The sequence below is a fragment of the Penaeus chinensis genome, chromosome 24 (assembly GCF_019202785.1).
Source record: "Penaeus chinensis breed Huanghai No. 1 chromosome 24, ASM1920278v2, whole genome shotgun sequence".
Taxonomy (NCBI): domain Eukaryota; kingdom Metazoa; phylum Arthropoda; class Malacostraca; order Decapoda; family Penaeidae; genus Penaeus; species Penaeus chinensis.
The window spans coordinates 22,739,031-22,761,530 of NC_061842.1; the positions used below are offsets into that span (position 1 = coordinate 22,739,031).

Here is a 22,500-nt window from a genome sequence, read left to right on the forward strand (position 1 = left end):
TAATGATGATAATAGTAAAATAATAATAAGGATAATAGTTATAATAAAGACAGAAGTAAAATAATAATAAGGATAATAGTAATAATAAATATGGAAGTATAGGGTAATAGTAATGATAAGAATAATATTAATAATAATTATCACTGTATTAATAATGTTAAAAGTAATGTTGATAGTAACGACAGTAATAATGCCAATAACCGTAGTAATAAACTTGATACTACTAATAATAAAAATCATAATGAAAATTATGACAATAATGCTGCTACTAACCAAAAATAACAAAACACTAATGAATAAAACAGAATCAATACAATATACAAAATATATGCTTCGCCCTAGGAATCTTAATGAGACTGATATTGGTAATGTCTCGTTTTTAACATTTCTGTTCTCGTGCACACATCACGTCCTGGGATCACGGTGGAAATGCCGTTGCCTGCCGTACATTGGGTGGTCTCTATGCAAACTCTACATTATATATTTTATAAGATAATAATATCTGGCATAATGATAGATATTATAAGATAATAATATCTGGCATAATGATAGATATTATAAGATAATAATATCTGGCATAATGATAGATATTATAAGATAATAATATCTGGCATAATGTTAGATATTATAAGATAATAATATCTGGCATAATGATTGATATTATAAGATAATATTATCTGGCATAATGGTAGATATTATAGAATGATAATATCTAGCATAAACGGAGTAATATATATATATATTTTCTTCTTTTTTTTTTTTTTTTTTTTTTTTTTGCTTTAATTAGCTATGGGATATAAGACCATGTCTCCGAAATCTTATTTGAAAAAGTACAAATGTACCGTCTTTCAACGGGTAGCGTGGCCGAGCGGTCTAAGGCGCTGGTTTTAGGCACCAGTCTCTCCGGAGGCGTGGGTTCGAATCCCACCGCTGCCAGGACACTTCACTTATGATCCTGATATATCAGGACCCCAACATGTTATTATTGATACTCCGAATAGCGAAAAGTAATTTCCAGTGAGAACGGGTAAAACATTAGTTATACTTCTGAGCTATGGAAGGCTTGTTCAGAAGGATTCTTACTTACATGCTTGCTTTTATGAAATCATATAAGCACTACCTAAGATTTTATATACGGAATGTTAATGATAAACTAACCGCACGATTTTCATTGAAAAAAAAAAATCATGGTCGGCTCTTACAATGCTCATATATAAATGCATTAAGAAGGATTCGCACTCACTGCAAATGTTCGCATAACATCTGGATCGAAGTCCTGAAAGTTTTGAATACAAACAACTCCATTCCTCTCGCTGCCATATCTGTCACCTCCTGTGCTGTTGGTAGACTGGTGCCAATGCTGTGAAATTTATCTTTATCCACTCCATCCCATGGAATTAAACGATTGAACATCTACCTTTCTTCCTCTTTATCTTTTAGATATTTAAAATCTAGGAAAATATTCATATAAATATTGTTCGTGATATTCCTGATATATTATCTTCATTATAAAATGCATATTTCAAAGTTAAACATGCCAGAGGTGAGATCATTTATTCATATAATTCTGAATACTCCGATACATCGGTTTACCATATCTGAATCGGAGAAACGCGGTAAAACAGTGAGGTTAAAGATCGGATCACATCGCATTTCATTACATTACTGTACAATGGCCACTGCATCAACTTCCTTCTTTGCTGTTTCTTCTGATATGGATATCACGCCCGTTTCTCAGGATGCAAGAGAGTGTCCTGTTCTACAAACGCCAATTGTTTCAATAGATCTAGATGTTCTTATGCATACACCACATCCTGGGATCCCGTAGGAGATGCCTCTGATGGCGAGAAGGTTCGGTGGCTGTCGGTCAGAGGTTCCCTTTGCGCGGAGAAGATCGGTATACGAAGCAGAAAGGGAGGAGTGACTTTATAAAACTTTTAAATACATATGCATTTAAGCAATCCCATATTTCCATCTTCTTCGGTAGTCTAGGTGGAGAAAGATTAATAATTATATTAGTGTTATCAATGGTGTCTTGACACGTGTTTATAAGTGTGGGAATATGAACCTTATATTGTATGTGATACATGCGTATGACGTGGTTCCATCTAGTAGTAGAGATATATAATACTTAAATAAATGCAAAAGACATATAAGATAGAAAAAAATAAAAAAAAAGATTCTAAAAAACAACTGAAAGGATTTGGGAGGAATTTACCATTGTAAAGTGAGTTGGTTGATTAATGTAAATCAATGCCTCAGCTTATTACAACAGCTAGTAAGAAGGTAATGGAAATCGGTTGTAGTAATAAAAAGATCATGCACTTTTCAGATTTGCCTTGTCTAACAAAATTTACAAGAAATAAATAAATGAAAAGGAATGGATAAATAAAAGGTAAAGAAAACAATTTTTTTTTTGTTCTTTTGTGTTTCACATTACCGTCATGGAGTCGTCACTATAGTGTTGTTATATCATATATATTTAAAGTGTTTAATGCCAATAACCGTAATAATCAATACGATCTACAAAACATATGCTTCGTCCTAGGAATCTTCTCGTGCACACATCACGTCCTGGGATCACGTTGAAAATGCCGTTGCATATTAATTGTTCTTTTGTGTTTCACATTACCGTCATGGAGTCGTCACTATAGTGTTGTTATATCATATATAGTTAAGGTGTTTAAGGAATTTTTATTAGATCACAAAAGGAGTTTGACAAGATACAAATCTGAATAATGGAATTCATCTGTCCGTTGGTTTATTTATTAAAACATATATGTATGTATGTATTAATTTTGTATATACGTATGAAGCATGTGTGTATGTATGAATATGTGTATTAAGTATACATGCTTGTTGACCTTTGGGCTATGTGGTAAACATACAGGTAAAAGGCAAGTCACCTCACATTTCTTCACATTACTTAGGATATGAACAATACATTTGCTCTCATATGCCATTCTTTCGATATAAATGTCGTTCCAATTCCTCCAGTTTCAAGCGAATCGCCTGTTCCACAAACGCTAATGAAACAAAATATTCAGATATTGTTCCTTTGTACACACCACATCATGTAATCCCGTTGCCTTTTCGAAGACAAAAAGGATTAATGACAACGTCCTAGTAGACAGATGCCTGTGGTGGAGGCGGTTGCCTGCCGCAGAAGGGCAATGCGGAAGACAAGAAGATTTGGTGGGCGTCGGTCAGAGGCTACCTTTGCGCGGAGAAGATTGGTATCCGAAGCAGAGAGGGAGAAGTGACTTTATACAGACTTTAAACTTTTAAAAGGACAAATATAACGTGTATCTAAACAAATTTAATTATTTTCACATACAGGCAAAGGCAGAAGAAAGAGTAGTTTTTCAACCTACTATGACGTTGTCATTAATCCTTTTTGTCTTCGAAAAGGCATTGACTTTAACCCTTTGTGTATTCACACAGGCAAAGTCGCAGTTACGTGTTTTCTTAACATAAAATCATGGGTATTTCGCCAATTTCTCAATTATAATCAACCGGTTCATGAAATGTATGTGTACAGTACATCCCTTGATAAAGTCGAGGATGTCTGCGAGGAGATGTGTTTGAGACGGAGAGGAAAAGTTGACTTTCTAGTATTTCTAGTAACTAGTATTGAACTGCGAAATGAATTAATCATACATCTTACTCGTAGTACTCCCATGTCCATTGTACTATACATGGCAAAATGTATGTTTAATGTATGTTTCTTCCGGACTAGCGCAAAATTATATATATATATATATATATATATATATATATATATATATATAAAATACTGCAGTAAAATATACAGTAAAAAAGAGAGGATGATCGCATTCATGCTAGAGATAGTCCCTCCCTCCACATATATGTTGTACTGATGTAGAACAAGATAGAAAATCATAAACTCTACAAAATAAACAGTACACACAGTACACAAATAAATGAGTCATAAATAAACTTTAAGTTGCTTTATCCTTGCCAAATGTAGCAAGAAATAAATTTGTCAGGTTTCCTTAATTATATTACTATATTATACATATATTACTTAATACAATATATACATATATATCATACATATACATAATATATTAACATATACATATACATATATATAACATTATATACATATATAACTATAATACATTAAATATATATATATAATACATTATATACATATATATAATATTATACATATTATAATATATACATATATATATATATATATACATATATATACTATATATATATATAAATATACTTAATCATATATATATACAATATACATATATATACTTATACATATATAATATTATACATATATATACATATTATACATAATATACATATATTATCAATATATATATACATATACATATATATACATATATAAAATTTATATACATATATATACATATATATTATATATAAACAATATATACTATATAATATATATACATATATACTTATATATATATAATATTACAATATATATACATTATATACAATATTTATACATAATATACATATATATACATATATATACATATATACTTATATTTATATATATAATATATATACATTATACATAATATATAATATAATACATTATATACATATATATATATACATTATATAATATATATACATATATATAATATAATATATATAATATATATATATATACATATATTACATATATACATATATAATATATATACTATATATACATACATATATAATATATATACTTATATACATATAATATAATATATATAATATATATACATTATATACATATATATACATTATATACATATATTAATTATATACATATATTATATATTATATATATACATATATAACATATATATATACATATATATACATTATATAATATATTACATATATATACTATTATACAATATAACATATATAATATTATATATACATTATAATACTATAATATATATATATATATATATAATACATATATACATACATATATACATTATAATATATTACATATATAATATACTTTATACATATATACATACATATATATACATTTAATACATATATACATATATATATACATATATATATATACATATATATACTTTATTACATAATATATATAATATATATATACATATTATACATATATATACATATATATATACATATATATAATATCATATAAAAAAAAAAAAAAAAAAAAAAAAAAAAAAAAAAAAAAAAAAAAAAAAAAAAAAAAAAAAAAAAAAAAAAAAAAAAAAAAAAAAAAAAAAAAAAAAAAAAAAAAAAAAAAAAAAAAAAAAAAAAAAAAAAAAAAAAAAAAAAAAAAAAAAAAAAAAAAAAAAAAAAAAAAAAAAAAAAAATTTTTTTTTTTTTTTTTTTTTTTTTTTTTTTTTTTTTTTTTTTTTTTTTTTTTTTTTTTTTTTTTTTTTTTTTTTTTTTTTTTTTTTTTTTTTTTTTTTTTTTTTTTTTTTTTTTTTTTTTTTTTTTTTTTTTTTTTTTTTTACATATATATACATATATTACATATATATACATATATATATACTATAATACATATATACATAATATATTATATACTATATATATATAATATATATACATATATAATACATTATATAATAATATATATAATACATATATATATATATTATATACATATATATATAATATATATTATTATACATATATATAATATATATTTAATACTATATAAATATATATACTATATATACATATATATATAATATATTATATACATATATAATACTAATTATATACATATATATATAATTACATTATAACTTATACATATATATATATATATATACATATATATACATATATACTATATTACATATACTATATACATATTATACATATATATATATACTTTATATACTATATATATATTAATACATATATAAATATATATACTTATATAATATATACTATACATATATATAATAATATATTACATATATATACTATTATATATATAAATATACTATATATACATATATACTACATATACTAATACATATATAATACATATACTTATACATATATATACTTAATACATATATACAATATATATATATATATTACATATATATACTATACTATATATACTATATTAATAATATATAATAATATACTTTATACATATATAATATATAATATACTATATACTATATATACATATATATATATACTTAATAATATATATACATATACTTTATAATATATATTAACATATATAATATATATATATACTATATACATATATATATTTACATATATACTACATATATTATACATATATACATAATAATATAATATATACATATATACTATAATATATATACTTAATACATATATACATATATATATATATACTTATTACATATATATATACTTTATACTTATACTTATATACTTAATACATATATACACATATATATACTTAATACATATATACATATATATATACTTTATACATATATACATATATATATACTTTATACATATATACATATATATACTTTATACATATATACATACATATACTTAATACATATATACATATATATACTTTATACATATATACATACATATACTTTATACATATATACATATATATATACTTTATACATATATACATATATATATACTTTATACATAGATACATATATATATACTTTATACATAGATACATATATATATACTTTATACATAGATACATATATATATACTTTATACATAGATACATATATATATACTTAATACATATATACACATATATATACTTAATACATATATACATACATATACTTTATACATATATACATATATATACTTTATACATATATACATATATATATACTTTATACATATATACATATATATATATACTTTATACATATATACATATATATACTTTATACATATATACATATAGATATACTTTATACATATATACATATAATATACTTTATACATATATACATATAGATATACTTTATACATATATACATATAGATATACTTTATACATATATACATATATATATATACTTAATACATATTCGTTTTCATAAATAAACCAAATGTATCTTGCTTTGTAAATTCATTCTTTTCCAGGTTTTGCAAATGTTGGGAACCGGACAGGTGAATGCTATTATTCAGATTCGTATCTTGCCAATTTAAATATATCTAGCCACAATAGTATTTTTATGATATAACGACAGTATAATGACGACTCCATAACGGTGATGTGAAACACAAAACAGGAATTTTATTTCTTCACCTTGTATTCGTCTATTCATCATCGTCTATTCATTGCTGCGGCACTGGATGTTGCACACTCACACAGGACTGCAGGACTGTCTTATGCACCCACACACACACATGCTTTCAACTGTATCCTTTATCTTGGGTAAGATCTTCTTTCAGTGTCTTTTCCATTTATTTAAGTATTATGGATCTTTACTGCTAAATGGAGGTACGCCATATGCATGGGGCAAACGATATAAGGCTAGGATAGAAATCGTATCAAAATAACTTCCACTATTGAGAGAAAAGTAAACATGGAATTATTTAGATCTATATTTATTTGATATTCAAATTCTGCATAAACTCTTCCGAATCGCATTGCCTTTGGATGTGAAGTGCACATACAAATATCTTCGCTTGATATCCATATCAAGAGTCAAGTAAGGTCAACGGAAATGTTTAGTTACAAATTATATAAGAACAAATCTTATAGGTTATCACTCAGCATTTCCGTCTTAGACGACATTCACCCTTTACTATCTACTATAGAATTAGCAGAGAGTGATAACTCCATTTGAAATGGAAATGTATATAGCGCCATTTCACGTGTTCTTGTAGAAAGTTTCTTATTTTTTCATATTTTCCAATGCATCAACTCTTGGGATCACGTTGCAAATGCCGTTGCCTTCCGCAGAAAGGAAATTCAATGGACTATACGCAAACTCTACATGACAAATGTTATAAAATAAAGTTATATCTAAATAATTCCGTGTTTCTTTTTTCTCCCTGGCGTCAATAAAGAATTCATGATCATGTCTCATGTCTTATTTGCAAAAGCGGTAATGCAACAAGTATCAACAGGTAGCGTGGCCGAGCGGTCTAAGGCGCTGGTTTTAGGCACCAGTCTCTCCGGAGGCGTGGGTTCGAATCCCACCGCTACCAGGCTTATGGCACTTTACCTCTCCGACCCTAACATGTAATTATTGATACGAAAAGCGAAAAGACATTTCCAGTTGGAACGTGTAAAACATTAGTTATATTTCCTGACGATATCAAACTAATATTAATTCAAGTACTTACATAAGGTTGCTATCATCAGTTCCCGCTTCTTTGAGTTATGAAACGACTCACACATACCTCCTGCAAATGTCTGCATTTATAAACATGACCCATAAACATGATGAAAAGCTATTACTGCCTTTGCAAGCACTACCTAAGATTTCATATACGGAATGTTAATGAGAAAACAAACAACACGAGTTTCATGGAAAAGCTAAAAATACATAGTCGGATCTTACACTATACTCATATATGAATGCACACACTGCAAATGTTTGCATAGCTTCTGGGTCGAAGTTCTGAAGGTTATAATTACGAACAGCTCAATTCTTTAGCTAACATCTCTCTCTGTCGCATCTTTTGCCTCCTGTGCTGCTGTTATACGGGCGCAAATGATTTCTTTCTCTTTTGTTTCCTTCTGATTAACTTATCTTCGAGATTTTTTTCAGTGAAATGTTCTTATAGATACTATTCGTCTCTGATATATTTATCTTCGTGATAAAAGGCATACTTCAAACAATGTAAATATAACAGAGGTGAAAATTCACTCAGATGATTTTTAATACTCCGATACGTCGCATTACCTTATCTGACTTAGGGATACGTTGTGTTGTTAGTAAGTGTTAGTGTTGCTGTTGTTGTTGTTAGAGATTTACGAAGATCTAGCTTCGCCCGAGCCTTCCATATATTTGGCCCGGCTTGTACCAGCTATCTACGGCTGTCTCATTTGGTTCTCTGACATTCGATGCTTACAAGCTTCCCTGTTAATCATGAGATGAATTAAAATAAAACAAATTACAATATATATACACATGTCTGTATGTGTGCATATATGTCTGTATGTATATGTGTGTATATATATATATATATATATATATATATATATATATATCTTTCTTCCAGGAAGTACGGATCCTCACGCTGGGAAAAAAAGAAACCAAGAAACAACCAATCATAAAAACAACAACAAAAAAAAAGTAATAACTCAGCTTAAAAATAGGAAATGGCACACTGGAGGTACGGAGTGCGCAGCCGTACACTATATATATATATATATATATATATATATATATATATATATATATATATATATATCCGTATATATAAACACATATATAAATATAAATATATATATATATATATATATATATATATATATATATATATATATGCGTGTGTGTGTATTATAAACATATATATGTGTGTATATATGTATGTATGTGTGTGTATATCCCCTTCCCGACGGGTAACGCCTATAAGCGTCATAACAATACGCTCGAAATGTGGCGTGGGGCTGTCCGCCGCGGCGGCGCGCCAAAGCGCTCCGGGGCAGTGATTCAGCTTGATGTACCGAATTCACGCGCTCAAAGTCGGCGCGTTGCCGTGGTCCGCCAGAGCGTAGTTTTTTTTTTTTTTTTTAGTTTTCTACACCCGTCGTCAATGGGATATGTATAAATACGGAATCATAGAATACTAAGCATCATGGTTTTATTTGCAGATGACCTCCAGCAACCTTCAATATTTAGTGGTTAACCTTACCTGACCCCACGAAAGTAATTAAGCAACAGCTGAGGTCATAAAAAGAAAACATCATCCCATTCTTTTAAATTGTACATACCTGTTTCAGAAATAAAACTATAAGTTGATTCTGGCCAAAGGTAATAAAACAAATATTCCTGTGTTTAGTAGCAGTGATCAGGTTGACATTTATAACATATACTCTGTATTTGAGAAAATGCGAGTTTGTAAATTCAGAAAATGAAAGAAAGAGGGAGAAATAAACAGGAAAAGTAAGAGAAATTCAAGAACACCTGCAGTAATAATTTTTATCTTTTCATGTGTAAGTTTCAATGGCACTTAATAATCAATGAAATCATAATCAATACGGAAACATAAAATAGCAAGCATCATGGTTTTCTTTGCAGAGAACCTCCAACACTCTTTAAAATCAATCTTCATCAGACCACATGAGAGTAATTATGCAACAGCATGTTTCATATATAAAATGATAAGTTTCTTTACCTTTGCCAAACCCTGAGTTTAGTAGCCGTAACTTTCTTCTAGCATCAATATCACAAGAAACAGTAAAATCCAGTTTACGCAATGACGCAGAACTTCATAAAATATAATATTTAATCTTCGCATCAATCAAAGCGCGTTGGGTAGCTAAATCTTCCATTTGCAGCTCTAACTTCTTAAATAATTATTATTCACTTATCAAGCAGATTTACAATTTTGTTCGACTGACGAAAATTCTCGCAAAGTGGAAGCGCGAAGAATTTTGTAAATGTATCGAGTATTATCTAGATTTGTGTATCTAACTCTTTCCCATATCTGGTATTCAATGAATCTCCCACGTTAATCTTGGTTTAACAAACATAAAACGACAGAAAAATATGTAATATACATACATGCACACGCAGTGTGTGTGTGGGGTGGGGATGTACATATATACATACCTATATGTACATATGTGTGCGGATATGTACACACACGTGCGTGTGTGTGTGCAAATATATAGACACACACACAAACACATACACGCGCGAGCACGTGTATATGTATATACACAAATTGAAGTCTGTTTACATGCATAAACAAAAATAATTGATACTTCGGCATAACATGTACAGTGATTATACAGTAAATAAATCGATTAATGTATAAACAATTTATCCCATGACCTTACCAGATGTCTGGGCTATGCGGTAAAAACAGACAGGTTAAAGGCAAGACAGGTCACAATCTTTCAAAATGAATATCTCTAGTTCCTTTAGTTTCATGCGATTCGACTGCCAAATGACAGAAAATATCCAGATGGTGTTCTATTAAGCACACCACATCCTGGGATCCCGTTGGAGATGCCTGTGATGGATGCGGTTGCCTGCCGCAGAAGGGCAATGCGGAAGGCGAGAAGGCTCGACGTGCGTCTGTCAATCTCCCTTTGAGCGGAGAAGACTGGTATATGAAGCAGAGAGGGAGGAGTGACTTTATACAATCTTTGTAAATCTTTAAACGACAAACATTATAGAACAAATATGTTTATCTAAATAGATTCTACTTTTATTTTTCATTTCAGTTCCTCCAGTTTCATCAACTTCCTTGCAATATCCTTTACCTACCCTTTTCATATAACCATGCAATCACAAACATTTAGGACTTCCGAAGTGATTTCTACCCTTCCATTATCCTTTCATCAAACTTGGTTTATCTTGTTAAATGGGAGTTCTATACATTTCTACCATATAGCGGCGAAAACGGCATTCTTCTTGTGAAAATGAGAGAGAGATATAATTGGTACTTCCTTGTCAGATGAAGATGGTATTACTACTTATGACAGATGGTAATCAGTGAATCATGAGCGATACGGAAACATAAAATACCAAGCATCATGTTTTATTTTCAGACGACCTCAGACAACCTTTAGAATTTAGTTTTTATCTTATTAAATCGTACCTGACCACACGATAGTAATTATGCAACAACTGAGGTCATGAAAAGAATTATTCCCAAACTTCGCTTACCTTATCTGACTTCTTGGTTACACGGCAAAGCACTCTTTGTGCACACCACATCCTGGGATCTGGTTGGTGATGCCTGTAGTGGAGGCGGTTGCCTGTCGCAGAAGGGCAATGCAGAAGACGAGAAGGTTCGGTGGGCGTTGATCAGGGGCTCCCCTTGCGCAGAGAAGATTGGTTTATGAAGCGGAGAGGGAGGAATGACAATCTTTAAATAATAGGTGGGCGTCGAGAAGACTGGTATACAAAGCAGTCAGGAGGGAGAAGTGACTTTATGCCAGCTTTAAAGGACAAATGTTATAAATTAAATATGCATATATAAATAATTTTGAATTTACTTTTCTTTTCACGATATATATGTTATTTGGGGCGGAGAAAAGAGAGTAGTTCTTCAATCTTTTTAACGATATTATTAATGCCTTTGTTTTTCTTGACATAAAAATCACGCGTATTTCTCCAATTTGTCAATTAAAGTCAAACTGTTAATAAAATGCATGTGGACACTACATTCCTTGATAACGTGGAGTAGTACCCTAATATGATAAGCGGTTTGGTGTTTTAGACGGAGAGTGTCTTTCTTCATTAACTAGTACTGAACTTCTACTGCAAAGTCAGTCCATCATATCTGTTGCCTGCTGTATTATACATGGCAATATGTATGTATAATTTTCTTGCATCAATCTCCTATCTCAGACTAGTGTAAAATCATATATATATTGCTGCAATAAAGAGCAAGACATAAAATCAAAGATTCTACAGAATAAACAAAAATAAACACATTTCTCACGTAAGAAATAATCCGATTTAGTTCTTTCGCCTTAGGAAACATCAGGAAATTTTACTTTTTTACGAATTCCACCTTGTTTCTCATGTTGAGTTTTGTGTATTATCAGTAGTGTTTAGGTAACTCTTCCATTTCAGGTATTCATCGAATTCCCATGTTAATCAGGATTTAACAGAGATAAAAACATGCAATACACATACATGCACACACACATACGCCCGCACACACAGATATACACACATACACATACACACGCACACACACACACACACACACACACATATCTATATATATGTGTGTGTGTGTGTGTGTATTATATATATGTGTTTATATATATACATATGTTTATGTATGTATATGTGTATATACAAATGTGCGCGCGCGTGTGTGCATACATATATATATATATATATATATATATATATATATATATATATATATATATATGTGTGTGTGTGTGTGTGTATATATGTGTGTGTGTGTGTATACAAAAATATACAAATATAAATAATAATACTTTGTTATATATATATATATATATATATATATATATATATATATATATATTACTGATGGTCATAATCTTGATTAAATCATACTTCACCTCGATATCACATGTACAATGATTATACACGAAGTGAAATCAGGAAACGATTCATTTGAATGTCGCTTGACCTTACCCGACCTCTGGGCTATGCGGTAAATCACAGGTTAAAGGCAAGTCACATTTCTACACATTACTTAGAATATGAACAAGATGAGTATTGCCCGAGTTCCTCTAGTTTCAAGCAAATCGATTGTTCCACAAACGCCAAATGTAACAAAATATCCAGATAATGTTCCTTTGTGCACTCCACATCCTGGGATCCCGTTGGAGATGCCTGAGCTGGAGGTGGTAATATAACATCTTTCAACAGGTAGCGTGGCCGAGCGGTCTAAGGCGCTGGTTTTAGGCACCAGTCTCTCCGGAGGCGTGGGTTCGAATCCCACCGCTGCCAGGGACTGACATTTCACCTGTGACCCTAAAATGTCATTATAGATACTCCGAAAAGCAGAAAGTCATTCCCAATTGGGATGTGTAAAACTCTAGTTATACTTCCTAATGATATAAAACTAATATTCATTCAAGTATTTTAGGTTGCTATCGTCAATTGGCGCTTCTTTGAGCTATGAAAAGCTTCATACATACATGCTGCAAATTTCTGTATTTATGAATTCAGGCCCTGTAAACATGATGAAAAGCTGTTACTGGCTTTGCAAGCACTACTTAAGATTTCAAATGCGGAATGTTAATGATAAATCAAAAGTTTCATGGAATAGCTAAAAATCATAGTTAGCTCTTACAGCGTGCTCATACATGAATGCATTAAGAAGGATTCACACACACTACAAATATTTGCATAGCATCTGGGTCGAAATCATAAGATTTTAATTACGAACACCTCAATTCCTTGGCTAAGTTATCTCTACCGCATCTTTCGCCTCCTTTACTACTGTTTAACTGGCGCTAATATTTTTTCCTTTTTATTCTTTTAGAAAAATGATTTCATATACATTTCTCTTCGTGATAAAATTCATATTTCAAACAGCTTAAATATAACAGATATGAGATCATTTATTCAGTTGATTTTTAATATCATATCACACTCAGGGATACGCGATGAAACGATGAGGTTGAAGGTCGAATCATACATCATTTCCTGAAGCCTCCGGGCTAGAACAGTGTCAGCCTCTCATCCGAAGCGTCGGCGGTTCGCATCCCGCACAGGAGTAAGAAGTTGTAATTGACGCCTGGCTGCTGGGCACCACGGCGGGTAAGGACTAAGCTCAGTCTGACACATGTTGATCGAGTTGGCATTAGTCGACACAGGCCGTGCGAGGCCTAGCTTCGCATATCGAACTTACTCATTCTTTCATGACATTACTTCGAATTAGAGTACTGTATTTCCTTCTTTGCTGTTTCTTTTGATATGGATATCACGCTCGTTTCTCAGGTTCCAAGAGAGTTTCCTGTTCCATAAACGCCAATTGCATCAAAAGATCTAGATTTTCGTATTTATACACCACATCCTGGGATCCCGTTGAAGATGCCTGTGTTGGAGGCGGCTGCCTGCCGCCTCCAACACAGGCAATGTGGAAGACGAAAAGGTTCGGTGGGCGTCGATCAGAGGTTCCCTTTGCGGGGAGAAGATTGGTATACAAAGCAGAGAGAGAGGAGAGTTTTACTTACCCCAGTAGGCAGAGGAAAAGAGAGAGTAGGTCTACAATTTTCATAAAAGTATTATACCTTACATCTTCAATTCTGCAATAATGCAGAACTTCATTTAAAACACACACACATAATCCTTGGATTATAGCTAACGACGCTTTAATAAACCAAACATTCGTAACGTAGTCACAGTGCCGAAATCTTCGCATTCGCAACTCTTACCTAATTCTTCAACTGATTATCTCTTATTTATCAGGCAGGCTTGCAATTCTGTTCGAGTGACGAAAATTCTTAGGAGAAATTGGAAGTACGGAGAAATGTGTAAATGTATCGGGTATTATCTTGATTTCATTAGGGAACTCTTCCACTCCTGGTAGTCATTGAATCTTCCATGTTAATCATAATCTAACTGAGGTAAATAAAAAACATACAATACATACATGCAAAAACACTCACACACATATATATGTATGTATGTATGTATGTTAGTATATGTATATGTATACCTATAAGTATGTATGGATACATGCATATGTATACATACCTATAGGTATTTATATATGCTTACACACACAAACACACACACACACACACACACACACACACACACACACACACACACACACACACACACACACACACACACACACACACACAATTTTACAAGATTTCAAATAGTGAAACGGAAGCAAAGCCAATTTCCAAGAAAAGATAATTGATATTTCCTTCTCAGATGTATATATTACTGATGTCATAATCTTGATTAAACCTTACCAAGTGACATTTAACCATGCTAGACCACGGAAATACATGTTAGATCAGTAATCCTGTCTATTATAAACTCCAACATGTCGCTTGACCCTACCAGACTTTTGGGCTTTGCGGTAAAATACACAGCTTAAAGGCAAGTCACGTCACTTTTCTTCACATTACTTTGGATATGAACAAGTTAACTACTGCTTTTGCTCTCATTTGCCATGCTTTCGACATGAATAACGCTCCAGTTTCAAGCGGATCGCCTGTTCCACAAACGCCAAACGAAACAAAATATTCGGATGATGTTCCTTTGTGCACACCACATCCTGTGATCCCGTTGGAGATGCCTGTGGTGGAGGTGGTTGCCTGCCGCAGAAGGGCAATGCGGAAGACGAGAAGGCTCGGTGGGCGTCGGTCAGAGGCTCCTTTTGCGCGGAGAAGATTGGTATACGAAGCAGAGAGGGAGGAGTGACTTTATAAATCTTTAAAGGACAAACATTATTAAATAAAAAAAAAGTTTATCTAAATAGGTTCTGGTTTTACTTTTCTTTTCATGATATGTATGGAATTTGAGGCGGAAAAAAAAGTAGTTCTAAGACTTTCATAAGCGCTGTTATTAGACCCTTTATATTCGAAAAAGGAATTATCATACAGAAAAGGCATTTTTTTACATAAAAATCCAGTCTATTAGTTTTAATGAAATTGAAAATTAAATGTATATGTATAAACCACATTCCTTCGACCTTCTTGCAGTATACGTTCTTGCAATATCGCTACAATATATACAAACCCTTATAACCATAAACATACGAACATTTACGGTTACCGAAGTGATCACATCAGTTCCATAATCCTTTCATCTACAAACTAAGTTAGTCTCTGTTGAATGGGGGTTATATGTATTTCTACTATTCAGCGGCGAAAATGTCAATTATACAGATAAGTTTTACAAATATAACTGTAAGTAGTAAATGTAGCAAAAAATAATTCAGCCGTAATTATGTTGTCATATATCTTACAATTACCAAAAAAATGAGAGCTTATGATTTTAGAAAATGAGAGAGAGAGAGAGAGAGAGAGAGAGAGAGAGAGAGAGAGAGAGAGAGAGAGAGAGAGAGAGAGAGAGAGAGAGAGAGAGAGAGAGATTCATTAATACACATGTATTAATGATTACTTGCTCCTTGTCATATATGAATATAACCAGTAGTTATGGAAGTAATCAATGAATCATGAACAATACGCAAACAGAAAATACCGACTATAATGCTTTGTTTTTCAGACGATTTCTAACAATTTTTATAATTTTGTTTACCCTTACTTGACCACACGAGAGTAATTATTAACTACTCACAAACGTTGCTTACTTTATCTGACTTCTGGGTTACACGGCAAAGCACTCTGGAGGTCAAAACAAACCTCTATATTTTATTATACTGTTGGCGTCGGTCAAACGCTCCCTTTGCGCGAAAAACACTGATATACAAAGGGAGGAGTGATTTTATGCAAGCTTTAAATGACAAGTAGTTTCATATTTCTTTTCGTAAAATATATGTAGTTGTACAATTATCGTAAACGTTGGTATTAAACTCTTTGTCTTCGAAAAGGCAATGGTTTTAAAACCGTCACTTGACATAAACATCACTCTTATTTCTCCTATTCATCAATTTTAATCAGATTGTAAATAAAATGTTTAAGTGTACACCACATTTCTGAATAACGTGGAGAATAACGTGGGAGCAGTACCGTCGCTCGAAGTAATTACGTGTCACGGTAAAACATATATTGCCTGAACTATATAGCTGTTTTACTCGATTTTTCTTGCATAAATATCTAATTTCACATTAACAAAATATACATATATTTAATGTTGCAATCAGTCGTCGATCATACATTAAAAAGGGAACAGCGTTTAGAACTCTTGAAGGGAATAATACTGAATTACATACCTGCTAGATATGATCCCTCCTTCTAGATATGTGTTATAATGATGCAGAAGAAGAGTTAAATTAATAGATTCTATAAAATGAACACAAAGAAACTTTTTTCATGCAATAATAAATCGTTTTAGTGCTTCATCTTTGGAATCTTTAATATATATATATATGTAAATCATTGGCTTTACATTTTTATGAATTCCATCGGGCAAGTCGAAACTCAAATCAGAGGGTTTCCTTGTCTTTCATTTGAGTTCTGACATTCTCGCAATATACTCCGTCACGTTGACGTTGAAGTAAGTCTTAATAAAGATTATGATCACCAGTAATATATATACATACATATATATATGGAATTTATACATAGACTCTCGTGCGTGTGCGTGTGTGTGTGTGTGTACACACATCAATACGCACACACTCGTGCACACACACATGCGCGCGCATACATATATATACATATATGTGTATACATATATACATAGATATAGATATATACAAATATATACATATACATAAATAAATATATATGCATACATGTACATATAAATACATATAGGTTTTACATATATATATACATATATATACGTATATATACGTATACATGCGTATATATATACATACACACATATATACCCACACCACATATTTATATACACGTGTGTGTGTGTTGCATTTTTCTTTCGTTTATCTCTATTACATCATGATTAACATCTAAGTTTCATGAATACCGAAAATGGAAAAGAGTTATTTAAAGAAGTCTAGATAATACCTGATACATTTACACATTTCTTCGCACTTCTACTTTCATAGCGTTTTCGTCAATCGAATGAAATTGCAAGTCTATTTAATAAATGAGCAATAATTAGTTTTAAAAAATTAAGTAAGAGTTGCAAATGGGAAGAATTGGACACTAAGTATGATGCGATGTTTAGTTTAACAAAGTTGTGTTAGCTACCCAGCGATCTGGGTATCCTATACTAGGAGAGGCCGAAATTGGGCATTGCATACTGGGATTGGCGCGCCTGTCCTCAAACGCTTTGATTGATCCGAGAATTATATCGTTTATGAAGTACTGCTTTATTGCGTAAATGGGACTTCAGTGTTTCTTGTGAGATTGATGTTAGATAGAAGTTACGGCAAATAGACACAGGATTAATTTGTTTTTTTGTTTTGTTTTATGAGATATTTAGCAAAGATAAAGCAACTTATATAATTTTATTTATAAAACATGTGCTCAGGTAAGGCCGGGTAAGGTTAAACACTAAATTCTAAAGATTGTTGAGGGTTCTCTACAAAGAAAACCATGATACTTGGTATTTCATTTTGCATTATTGAACATGATTTATTGATTTCTAAACACCAGTAATACTAACATGTGGTAGAATAACAATTAGTACTGCATGCTAAGTTTCTCTCTCTCTCTCTCTCTATATATATATATATATATATATATATATATATCTTCTCTCTCTCTCTCTCTCTCTCTCCCATTTTTTGAATTTATAATCTCTCATTTTCTTGGTAACTGAGTATATGTGATATATGACAACATGATTACGGCTACTAAACACAGGTAATATATTTTTACTATATTTGGCCAAGATAAAACAATTTATGATTTAAAAGAAGAATGGGAGGACGTTTTCACCGCCGTTAAAAGGATAATGGAAGTGATGTGTCATCCTGAAGGGGAAGGAATCCTTTGATAATCAAAATCTTAAATATTTGTGCGTGTATATGTATGTTATATGAAATGTGCAGGTTAAAAGTAGTGGCGATATTGCAGCGAAGTTGATGAAAGAAGTTAGAGGAAAACGTCAGTGTAACGGACTATATTGCAAGAAGGCCAGAAACCAACATGAGAAACAAGGAATTCCCCTGGTATCAGTTTTGCCTTGTCCGATGGAATTCGTAAAAAAAAGTAAAGGCAAAGAAAATTCATGGAGCTTCCTAAAATGAAGAACAAAACCGGCTTATTTCTTGCTTGACAAAGAATTTATTTTGTAGGATATATGAGTATATCAGGCAATATTTCTTTGCAGGGATCTTAGCACCCTCTTTTTTACTGTATGTTCGACTCCTTACAATATTATATATGTAATTTTGCGCTAGTCCGATATCGGAGGTTTATGCAAGAAAAAACTAGGGATAACAACTACTTAGGTCTGGCAATTAAACACATGTTTTTCCATGTATAGTACAGTGGACACATAATTACTTCCCGCATTAGGCTACATAAAATGTATATATGAATGTGATGTACTCATACATTTTATTTACAGTTTCAGTAAAATGATGAAAATAAAACTGTTTAGATAAAGATATATATTTTATATTTGTTTTTTTAAGTTTATAGATAAACATAAACATCTCGTAGAATGAGAGATTATAATTTTACAAGATTTGCAAAATAAAACAGAAATAACGGTAAGTGATACTTCCTTCTCAGATGTAAATATCACTGATCACTAATCTTGATTAGAACTTACCTCGTGGTGTTTAACCATACGTGACCTCGAGCTCACATGTACAGTGATTATACACTAAGTGAGATCAGTAGCCTGTTTGATCTTACCAGACTTCTGGGTTATGCGGTAAAATACACAGGTTAAAGGCAAGTCACGTCACATTTCTTCACATTACTTAAAGTAAGAACAAGATGACTACTGCTTCTGTCCTCGTATGCCATTCTTTCGATATGAATATTGCTTCAGTTCCTCCACTTACAAGCAAATCAATTGTTCCACAAACGCCAAAGGAAACAAAATATCCAAAGGATATTCCTTTGTGCACACCACATCCTGGGAATCCGTTGGAGATGCCTGTGGTGGGGAATGCGGAAGACGAGAAGGTTTGGTGGGCGTCGGTCAGGGGCTCCCTTTGCGCGAAGAAGACTGGGATACGAAGCTGAAAGGAAGGAGTAACTTTATATAGATTTTAAAATATTATAAAATGTTTATATAAACATTTCTGGTTTTATCGCTCTTTTCATGATATATATATATATATATATATATATATATATATATATGTGTGTGTGTGTGTGTGTGTGTGTGTGTGTGTGTGTGTGTGTATGTATATATATAGTTCTACAAATTACCTAATAAACGTTGGTATTAGACACTTTATCTTCGAAAAGGTAATGGTTCTAACACTGTCTCAGTGATTTTCTTCACATAAAAATCACTGTGTACATCATATTTCGTTATAACGTGGAGGATGCCTGTGGGAAGCAGTAGTCTAATTCGAGAAGACGTTTGGTGTTCGAAGCGGAGAGGGAAGAGTGATCTTAATTAACTATTATTCCTCTATTATTCTTCAGATGAACGAAGGATACCTTGACACATCCCGCGAATTAAATTTATCCTATCTCTTGCTCGAAGTAATTCCGTAATTCCAGACCTAAATAATTGTTTTACCCAAATTTTCTTGCATAAATATCTTACCTCACATTATCAAAATATTGTGTATTTAATGTTGCAATCAGTCGATCATACAGCAAAAAAGGAGAACGTTAAGAACCCTGTAAGGGAATATTACCGAATCACATACCTGCTATAGAGATAATCCTCCCTCCAGATGGGTGTTATAGTGAAGCGGAAGAGACATAGATTCTACAATATGAGCAATGACGTATTTTAAAAACAATACCTTTTAGTTCATGACCTCGGGAATATTTTAAACATATATATTAGTTTTTGTTTTAAAAATTCAATCGGGAAATTCGAAAATTAAAGCAGAGGATTTACTTGTTTCTCATTTGAGTTCTGACATTTATTGCAATAAACCCCGTTACGTTGACGTTTTCCTTTCAATTAATTTATCTCATACACACACACACACACATATATATATATATATATTTATATATATATACAAGATTGCTACAACTTTTAGCTATCTTTTTCATATAATATACATATACACGTACAGTTATGATTACCTAAGTGATTTCTCCCCCATGACAATTTCCTGTAACCTCCATTATCCTTTCAGTTTATCTTTGCTAACACTTTTCTTCAGTACCTCTTTCAACTACTGGGTTTTCCTAGAGCATTAAAACTGATTTAATTCATACAGTGATACCAAGCTAGAAAGAAAGGAAATTATATGAAACAATGTGGATTGTGATATGTTACACTGTTAAGGATTTTACCACACAAGACAATATCTCTGTGTGATTGCTTCCTCTTTGCTAGTTTCATCCTGTTAGGAAAGTGGCTGAACTTCATTGTGTAACTAAAGCCGTATCTTGTTCATGCAGTTAAGCATAGATGTTGTCATCAATCCTAAATGCACATCACGAATTACAGGAACTCTTCGTGGCGAAGTAAAAAAAAAAAATCTACACCAAACTATGATACTATGCAAAAAAAACATGCTATGATGCGTATACAAAAAGACAAACGACCCATTCCTTAACCACACTACGATCAGTCTTCCTCGAGGAGTGAACACGTAGACTCGAGCTGCGTTCCTCTCCGGTGAATTGTGGTCTCGTGATCCACTTCTTCAAACGTTCGCTTAAGCCAGCGGTTCCTATTAGGTTCTCTGACTCTTTGTTGGTGACATGAATATGTTAATCGTGAAGCGTTTGATAAAGGATAGAGAACAGTACTTACTAAATTTAGTTCCTACGTCTTCTGTATGTATGTATGCGTGAAAGAGTACGGTGAATCATGAAATTATTTTCGCAAGAATAGTACTAGATTTAATTCGATAATATGAATTGCAGTACGATTTGACACAGCGGCAAATCTCTAAACATCAGTAGGTAGCGTGGCCGAGCGGGCGAGAGGCGTTGGTTTTAGGCGCCAGACTCTTCGGAGGCGTGGGTTCGAATCCCATTTTAACCGTTTCCCCGTTGTGAATGTGTATTCCTTTAGTTACTTCTTAAAAGTTCTTCAAATCTTATTGATTACCAGAGGTCATTTACAAAAAAAGG

At 31.4% G+C, this 22,500-nt stretch overlaps 3 non-coding genes across 3 annotated transcripts; all 3 read left to right on the forward strand.

Moving 5' to 3' along the window:
* Positions 1-854: 854 nt before the first annotated feature.
* On the forward strand, positions 855-936 carry Trnal-uag. The gene has a single exon. It is a non-coding gene; the product is annotated as a tRNA-Leu (tRNA).
* A 7,216-nt stretch (positions 937-8,152) lies between these two features.
* Positions 8,153-8,234, forward strand: Trnal-uag. Its single transcript has one exon. It is a non-coding gene; the product is annotated as a tRNA-Leu (tRNA).
* A 5,335-nt stretch (positions 8,235-13,569) lies between these two features.
* Trnal-uag lies at positions 13,570-13,651 on the forward strand. Its single transcript has one exon. It is a non-coding gene; the product is annotated as a tRNA-Leu (tRNA).
* Positions 13,652-22,500: the final 8,849 nt, after the last annotated feature.